Raw genomic sequence first — 7,500 nt, forward strand, 5'->3', positions numbered from 1 at the left:
ATTGCATCACCACTAAGGAGAAAAAAAAACGACAAAACAAAAAGAGGAAAAAGAAGAAAATAAAAAACCTTTCTACGCATGTTTACTATTAATGCGAGTATGAAATTACCTATGGACGAAAAGGAAGAGGGAGAGAAAAAAAGAAAAAAAAATGGATAGGAGAAAAAACTGACCCAAAACTTTATAATGATATCCTTCCGAAGTTCTTTCCCTTAAAAATCCTCTGCTTCCAAGTACTTAATTCTCTTCCTTCAGTCCTTCCCCCGCCTCTCCATCCTTCTCTTCCTTCATCCACCTCTCCATCTTCTCTACTCGCATTCTTCTCTTACTTGTCTTTCTTTATTTCTATCACTCATTGTCTTCCCTATATCCTTCCAAGTACTTAATTCTCCTCCTTCAGTCTTTCATCCGACTCTTCATCCTTCTCTTCCTTCATCCATCTCTCCATCTTCTCTATTCGCTTTCTTCTCTTCCTTGTTTTCCTTTATTTCTATCTCTTATTGTCTTCCCTATATCCTTCCAAGTACTTAATTCTCCTCCTTCAGTCCGTCACCCGCCTCTCCATCTTCTCTCCCTTCATCCACCTCTCCATTTTCTCTACTCGCATTCTTCTCTTACTTGTCTTTCTTTATTTCTATCTCTTATTGTCTTCCCTATATCCTTCCAAGTACTTAATTCTCTTCCTTCAGTCCTTCATCCGCCTCTCCATCCTTCTCTTCCTTCATCCACCTCTCCATCTTCTCTACTCGCATTCTTCTCTTACTTGTCTTTCTTTATTTCTATCACTCATTGTCTTCCCTATATCCTTCCAAGTACTTAATTCTCTTCCTTCAGTCCTTCATCCGCCTCTCCATCCTTCTCTTCCTTCATCCACCTCTCCATCTTCTCTATTCGCATTCTTCTCTTACTTGTCTTTCTTTATTTCTATCACTCATTGTCTTCCCTATATCCTTCCAAGTACTTAATTCTCTTCCTTCAGTCCTTCATCCGACTCTTCATCCTTCTCTTCCTTCATCCATCTCTCCATCTTCTATATTCGCTTTCTTCTCTTCTTTGTTTTCCTTTATTTATATCACTCATTGTCTTCCCTATATCCTTCCAAGTACTTAATTATCTACCTTCAGTCTTTCATCCGACTCTTCATCCTTCTCTTCCTTCATTCATCTCTCCATCTTCTCTATTCGCTTTCTTCTCTTCCTTGTTTTCCTTTATTTCTATCACTCATTGTCTTCCCTATATCCTTCCAAACCTTTGTTCTTCCCTTCCTCTATTTCCATTATCCTCTCTTTACACTCCGTTCTTCCTGCTTTTCTTCTCTTCTTCCCTCCCTTCTTCCTTCCTTCCTCCCTTACTTCCTTCCTCCGTCTTCATCCCCATTCGTCCATTCCTATCTCCTTACCTACGAGTTTTTTTATACCCATTTTTCACTAATTCGTTCTATTACTATACTCCCCTTCTCTCTTTTCCTCCTCTTCCTCTTCCCCTCCTCCTCTTCCTAATACTACTCCTCCGTCTGAATCAGCACCTTCAGCTCATCTCTCCCTTCCTCTTTATCCCTTTTCTCTTAACTTCCTACCTTTCCCTCGTTCCCCTATTCTTCAAAACTCTCGCTCTCTCCCTTTCCTTCCCTCTCCTCTCCCTCTTTCTTCCAGACGCACCTCATCTTAAGAAATAACTCACGATCAGCTGACACACACACACACACACACACACACACACACACACACACATCTAAACATATACGACAGTTGCCTCTCAAAGAAGCGTGGGAACCTACTAACATGCCCAGCGAGGGGGGAGGGGAAGGGGGAGCGAAAGGAGGCACCCCACCCCCCACCCCAATACCCACTCACCGCCCCTGTGTTCCCGCCTCCGATGGACTAACGCGCAGAGGAGAGACGGAACGACGAAGAGCAACATAAACATAAATTCTGAAGACGAGGAAGGAGGAGAGGAGCCGCGCCATCCTTCAACCAGGGCGGAGAAGAATGAGGAAGAGGAGGGGGAGGAGGTGGGAGCGGCAGTGATGACGTCAGCCCACGTGACCAGCCCGCCACCAACAAGGAAACAATACAACCTGGATAAAACAGCACCCAAGGAAAATACAACCCCGACCCCGTTATGCCGAACACAGCGCCACTTTTTCTGGTCCTCCTCCTCCTCCTCCTTCTTCTCCTCCTTTCTGCCTCCTCAGCTATGAACAGGAGGAAGAGAGGAAGAGGAGGAGGAGGGACAAGGCCGTCGTTCCGTGCCTTTTCTGGATGGTTTCGAAGAGCTACCCGCCACTCAGCGAAGTGCAAGGAACAAACAAACGAACAAACACGCGGAGAACTTGCGTAAAGCAAAGAACAAATATAAAAATGGAAAACAAGATGGACGCCGGTGGTCTGTTCCTTCCCCTCCTCTTCTTCTTTATCCTCCTCCTCCTCCTCCTCTTCGTCCTCCTCCTCATCCTCCGTGTGTGAACAAGAATTGAGGCCAAAATAGTTGCAATGTTTGTGATCGTCGGACAATCTAAATCTTGCGGATTATGAGTTCAGGCGAGGACGCGCGGCACATCCCACGCGCCAAGACTCCCTCCTTCTCGGCCCTTCAGTCGCCGCGGCACAGAGGCGGTTCTCGCGCGGTCAAGAGCCATGACGTAAAGTCCACTTGGGGTCAAAATCCGACACTTGCTCATCAGCAGCTGGCGGGGGCCTTCGATCTAAGCTTATCCGAAACTGCCTCTCAGGTTTCTGCATTCATTGCCGAGAAGCGAAACAATGATCCATTATCCGGCGTCTTTGTGAGCGCGTCGCGGCCTCGGCATGGCGGCGCGCGGGCAGGACGTGAACCGGAGGCGCCGACGGAGCTGCGCGGAGGCCGGGACCACCACGACTCGGGCTCCGAATTACTCCATCATGGCGGGGAATCATCTTGTCGAGCCGGGTTCGGATGCGGAGGGTTACGACGCGTTGCCATGGAGACCGGCTGGACATTACCTGCCTCTCTCTCTCTCTCTCTCTCTCTCTCTCTCTCTCTCTCTCTCTCTCTCTCTCTCTCTGGGGCGCCGCGGGAACAAAGAAATAATAAGCCGCGGATCCCGAACTGCGGAGGGAAAAGTTTTGGAAGGAAAGTCTTTGATGGAGGAGGAGGAGGAGGAGGAGGAGGAAGAGGAGGAGGAAGGAGGAAGAAGAAAGGGGGTTGGGGGGTTAGTGCCGGACAGTGGGGGTTATTGAAGGCTCTTCCCCACTTACATCCCTCCCTACCTCCCTCCCCATCTCCTTCTTTCTCCTCCTCTTCTTCCTCCTCGTCCTCCTCTTCCCCCTCAAAGCCCCGGATATGTGTCGGTCTTTTATTGCTCTTTATGTTGTGTTTCTCCTCTTGCTGGGAATTAGGATGGCTGGGGAGAGGAGGAGGAGGAGGAGGAAGAGGAGAAGGAGGAGTAGGGAGGGCTTGGTCATCTCTTCTTCCCCTCCTGTTCCTCCCGTCCGTCCTTCCCTCCTTCCTGACGGTCGGCCATCTTCCCGTATTATTTGTCTCCCCAGACCTCGCTTCTCCTCCTCCTCCTCCTCCTCCTTTCTCTAGCAGAAGACGGAGTGGGGTGAACGAGGCCGTGTGTGGTGTGGAAAACAAATACTAAGAAAAAGTGATGCACCAATAGAAGAAGTAGTAGTAGTAGTAGTAGTAGTAGTAGTAGTAGTAGTAGTAGTAGTAGTAGTAGTGGTGGTGGTGGTAGCAGTGGATGATGGTGTCTTAACAAGGGTGCGTCGAAGGAATGGAGAAAGGAAAATAAAGTCGTGTTGTCGATAATAGTGAAGGAGGCGTACATGGGGTAATAGATGACAATGATACTGTGGTGGTGGTGTACATAGTATTTTTTTTTTGCTGTAGTTGTTATTGTTCTACGCTGTTGCAGACATAGTAGTAGTAACTCATTGTTTTTGCAGACGTGATAGACATCGTGACCAAATAAACGTATCAAAACAGAGTAGAGGCACACACAACACAAAGAAAATAACACGCACGCGCCAAAAAGACAAAACACACTAAATAAAACTAAGGGTGAGGTCGGCTAAACGAGATCAACAAATGAGTAATCACTGTCTTACCTGAAGCCGTGGGTGCGCCGAACCTCGCCGCAGTCTTGTCATTGGTGCAGCGGGCGATGAACCAATGTGACTCTGTTGGCCTTCCTCTCTACGGGCATTGTGTGGGGGCGAGGGATAGTGTGGAGACGTCATGTATGCTCTTATCCGGGTGCAATTCTGAAAGGTGGTAAGGCAGTATTAGTAATGATGGTGATAATAGTTACGGCGGTAGTGGTAGTAGTAGTAGTAGTAGTAGTAGTAGTAGTAGTAGTAGTAATAGTAGTAGTAGTAGTAGTAGTAGTAGTAGTAGTTAACACCACTACTACTACTATTATCATCACTTCTACTACAACTTTTAATAATAATAATAATAATAATAATAATAATAATAATAATAATAATAATAATAATAATAAAAATAATAATAACAACAACAACAACAACTACAGATCATTACTTCAAGAATAACTAACACGCCTGTCCAGCCTGCCTCGGGAGCCGCCCTTGGCCGTGCCGCCGCCGCCGCCGCCGCCGTGGTGGTGGGCGTGGCGGCGGCAGATGGCGGCGGGGTGCTGCTTCCTCGGCGAGCCATAAACCCGAGCCCGATAAGATGAATTGCCGGTCACCGCGGGTCCCTTAATAACGAGGCGGGGCGGGGCGGGGCGGGGCGGGGTGAGCGGGGCGGGGCCGAGTAGGTGTGTTAGAAAATTAAGGACTGTGTTATGTATCTTCCTTGACCCGGGCAGGTGTTCATCGTGCGGGCGTGGGGCGTGAAGGGTCATGTGGAGAGGTGGAGCTGCCGCCACCCCCCCTCCCTCGCTGCTCCCCCCCCCCCCCCTCACGGATTCCACGCCTCGCTTCTCTCATACCAAGATGCTTTTTGTGTGCGTCCGTGTATCAGTTTTATTGGAATATCTGTGTAACGTATCGGGTGACTTGATACCTAATATGCTCTCTCTCTCTCTCTCTCTCTCTCTCTCTCTCTCTCTCTCTCTCTCTCTCTCTCTCTCTCTCTCTCTCTCTCTCTCTCTCTCTCTCTCGCCCTTGTCCTCCTCCTCATCCATAAAGATATCCTTTTACATTCCATACGGTAACTCTCCCTCCATTTACTTTTTTTTGTTATCTTCTCTATGTACCCTTTATCACGGCTCCCTCTTGTCCCTCCCCTCTCTCCCTCTCTCTCCGGTCCCCTCCTCCTCCTCCTCCTCCTCCTCTCTTCCTCCTCTTTCCCTTCCTCAACACCTGCGTCTCTATTTCCTCCGCACACACCTGAACCCTTTTACCTCACCTGTTCTTCCTCTTACCTGCAAGATTTTACATTTTTACGTTTTCATTTTCAACTCTTTCTATTCACTTTTTCCTCACGCGCACACTTGGTTATTCCCACCTACCTCCTCCCTCGTTTTCTTTTCCCTTGCTTTCCTTTTCTCGTCTTTTTTCCGTATTTTAGTTTACTTTCCATCCTTTACCTACCTATATTAGTCTTCCCTTTCTCTTTTCTTTCTTTCATCTCCTCCTTTCTACCTCCTTTTCTTCCTACGGTTCTTTCACCTTTCCTCTCGCCCACCATAATTCATCCTCCCTCGTTTGCTCTTCCTTTCCTTTTCTTTTCTTTTGTCTTTTTTCCGCATTTTGTTCTACTTTTCATACCTCACTTAGTCCTCCGTTTCCTTTCTTTCATCTCCTTCCTCACACCTATACTCCTCCTTCCTTCTACCTTCCTTTCTTCCTACGATCCTTTCCCCTCTCCCCGACCATAATTCATTTTCTCCCTCCTCTCAACGCTCCAGGCTCTTCCGCTCCTCACGTTTCTCAAGTTACCGCGGAAAAATTTTAATTGCATAAACGTCTGTCGCCGCCCATTCGTTAGAGTCGCGAGTGATTGAAGGAGCGACCGCGAGAGGGAGAGAGACGCAGAATCCAACTGTGACGAAAGCAGAGGAGAGAAGAAAAGAACCGCTCGAGTATGGTCACACTTATAGAGACCATGACGACCTGAAGTATTATAAGTCTCGAATGATTGAAGAAGCGACCACGAGACGGAAAGAGACGGAGAAACCAACTGTGACGAGACCGTAAGAGAGAGAAAAGAACCACTCGAGGATGGCCAAATTGAAGTAGAAACCATAACCACGTAATAAATCGTAAGTCTCGCGTGATTAAAGAAACCACCTAGAGAACGAAAGAGACGTAGAAACCGACTGTGACGAGACCGTAAGAGAGAGAGAAAAAAAAAGAACCACTCGAGGATGGCCAAATTGAAGTAGAAACCATAACCACGTAATAAATCGTGTCTCGCGTGATTAAAGAAACCACCTAGAGAACGAAAGAGACGTAGAAACCGACTGCGTGTGACGAGACCAGATTAGAGGAGAAGTAAAGAACCGCTCGAGTGCTTAGGTAAACCCATGATGACTTAGCTATTAAGGAGAGAACCACACGACCGAAACCAGAGCAAGAGATAAAAGAGATAAAAACATACAAAAAAATAAGAGATAAAGACACACAAAGAAAGAACGAAGACTAAAACGATCGAACCAAGACCCATAATGATGTCTTGTGAAATAAACGACACCGATAATTGAACGTGTAGAACCATAAAATCTATATATAAGGTTGAATGAGGAGACACCCCCCCCCCCCCCCCGCAAAAAAAAAAGGAAAAAACATGAACCGCAGTTAGCTAAAGAAAGAGAACCATACAACCAGTACAAAGGAACCAAAATAACAATACTATGACCAGCAAAGGACCAGAAATAAACAAAAACAACCAAGAAAAGAAGCAGAAAATAATAAAGAAATTCAAAGAGAGATGAGGAAAGCGGGGGGAGAGGAAACAAGAAACAAAAAGAAAAGAGAGTAGAGAAACAAGGAGAGAGAATGATAACGGGGGGAGAGGAAAGAAGCAGCAAAAAACAGAGAGTAGAGAAACAGGGAGGAGAGGGAGAAAGAGAGGAAAGAAGAAGCAAAACAAAAATAGAGAAACGGAAGAGGAAAGAAGCAAAGAAAAGACAGTAGGGAAACAGAGAGAGAAAGAGAAGGAAAACAGGAGGAGAAAGAGAGGAAAGAAGAAGCAAAACAAAAATAGAGAAACGGAAGAGGAAAGAAGCAAAGACAGTAGGGAAACAGAGAGAGAAAGAGAAGGAAAACAGGAGAAGGAGAAGCACGAGGAGGAGGAGGAGCTGAAGGGGGTGGTGAGTCCCATATGGCTGGTAAAATATGAGTGACAATTTTCCACTTAATTGACTCACAAGTGAATATGATCCCGTGTGTATCCTCAGGGGGGGGGGGGGGGGGGGGGTAGGCAGAGAGAGAGAAGGGAGAGGAAGGAAAGGGCGGCATCAAGGGAGTTCAGGCCTTACGGAGGGGCATAATACGAGCCTTTGGAGCCACATATGTCACCTCACCCTCTCTTCACACCCTTATTGTC

At 46.9% G+C, this 7,500-nt stretch overlaps 1 long non-coding RNA gene across 1 annotated transcript in view; it reads right to left on the reverse strand.

Moving 5' to 3' along the window:
* LOC127001685 (uncharacterized) overlaps positions 1-7,500 on the reverse strand; it is a 397,327-nt gene that overhangs the window by 82,251 nt on the left and 307,576 nt on the right. The window contains exon 6 of the long non-coding RNA XR_007755401.1: positions 4,092-4,247. This is a non-coding gene — a long non-coding RNA (uncharacterized LOC127001685). The remainder of the gene's footprint in view (positions 1-4,091; positions 4,248-7,500) is intronic.

Source organism: Eriocheir sinensis, chromosome 21, assembly GCF_024679095.1.
Source record: "Eriocheir sinensis breed Jianghai 21 chromosome 21, ASM2467909v1, whole genome shotgun sequence".
Lineage (NCBI taxonomy): Eukaryota > Metazoa > Arthropoda > Malacostraca > Decapoda > Varunidae > Eriocheir > Eriocheir sinensis.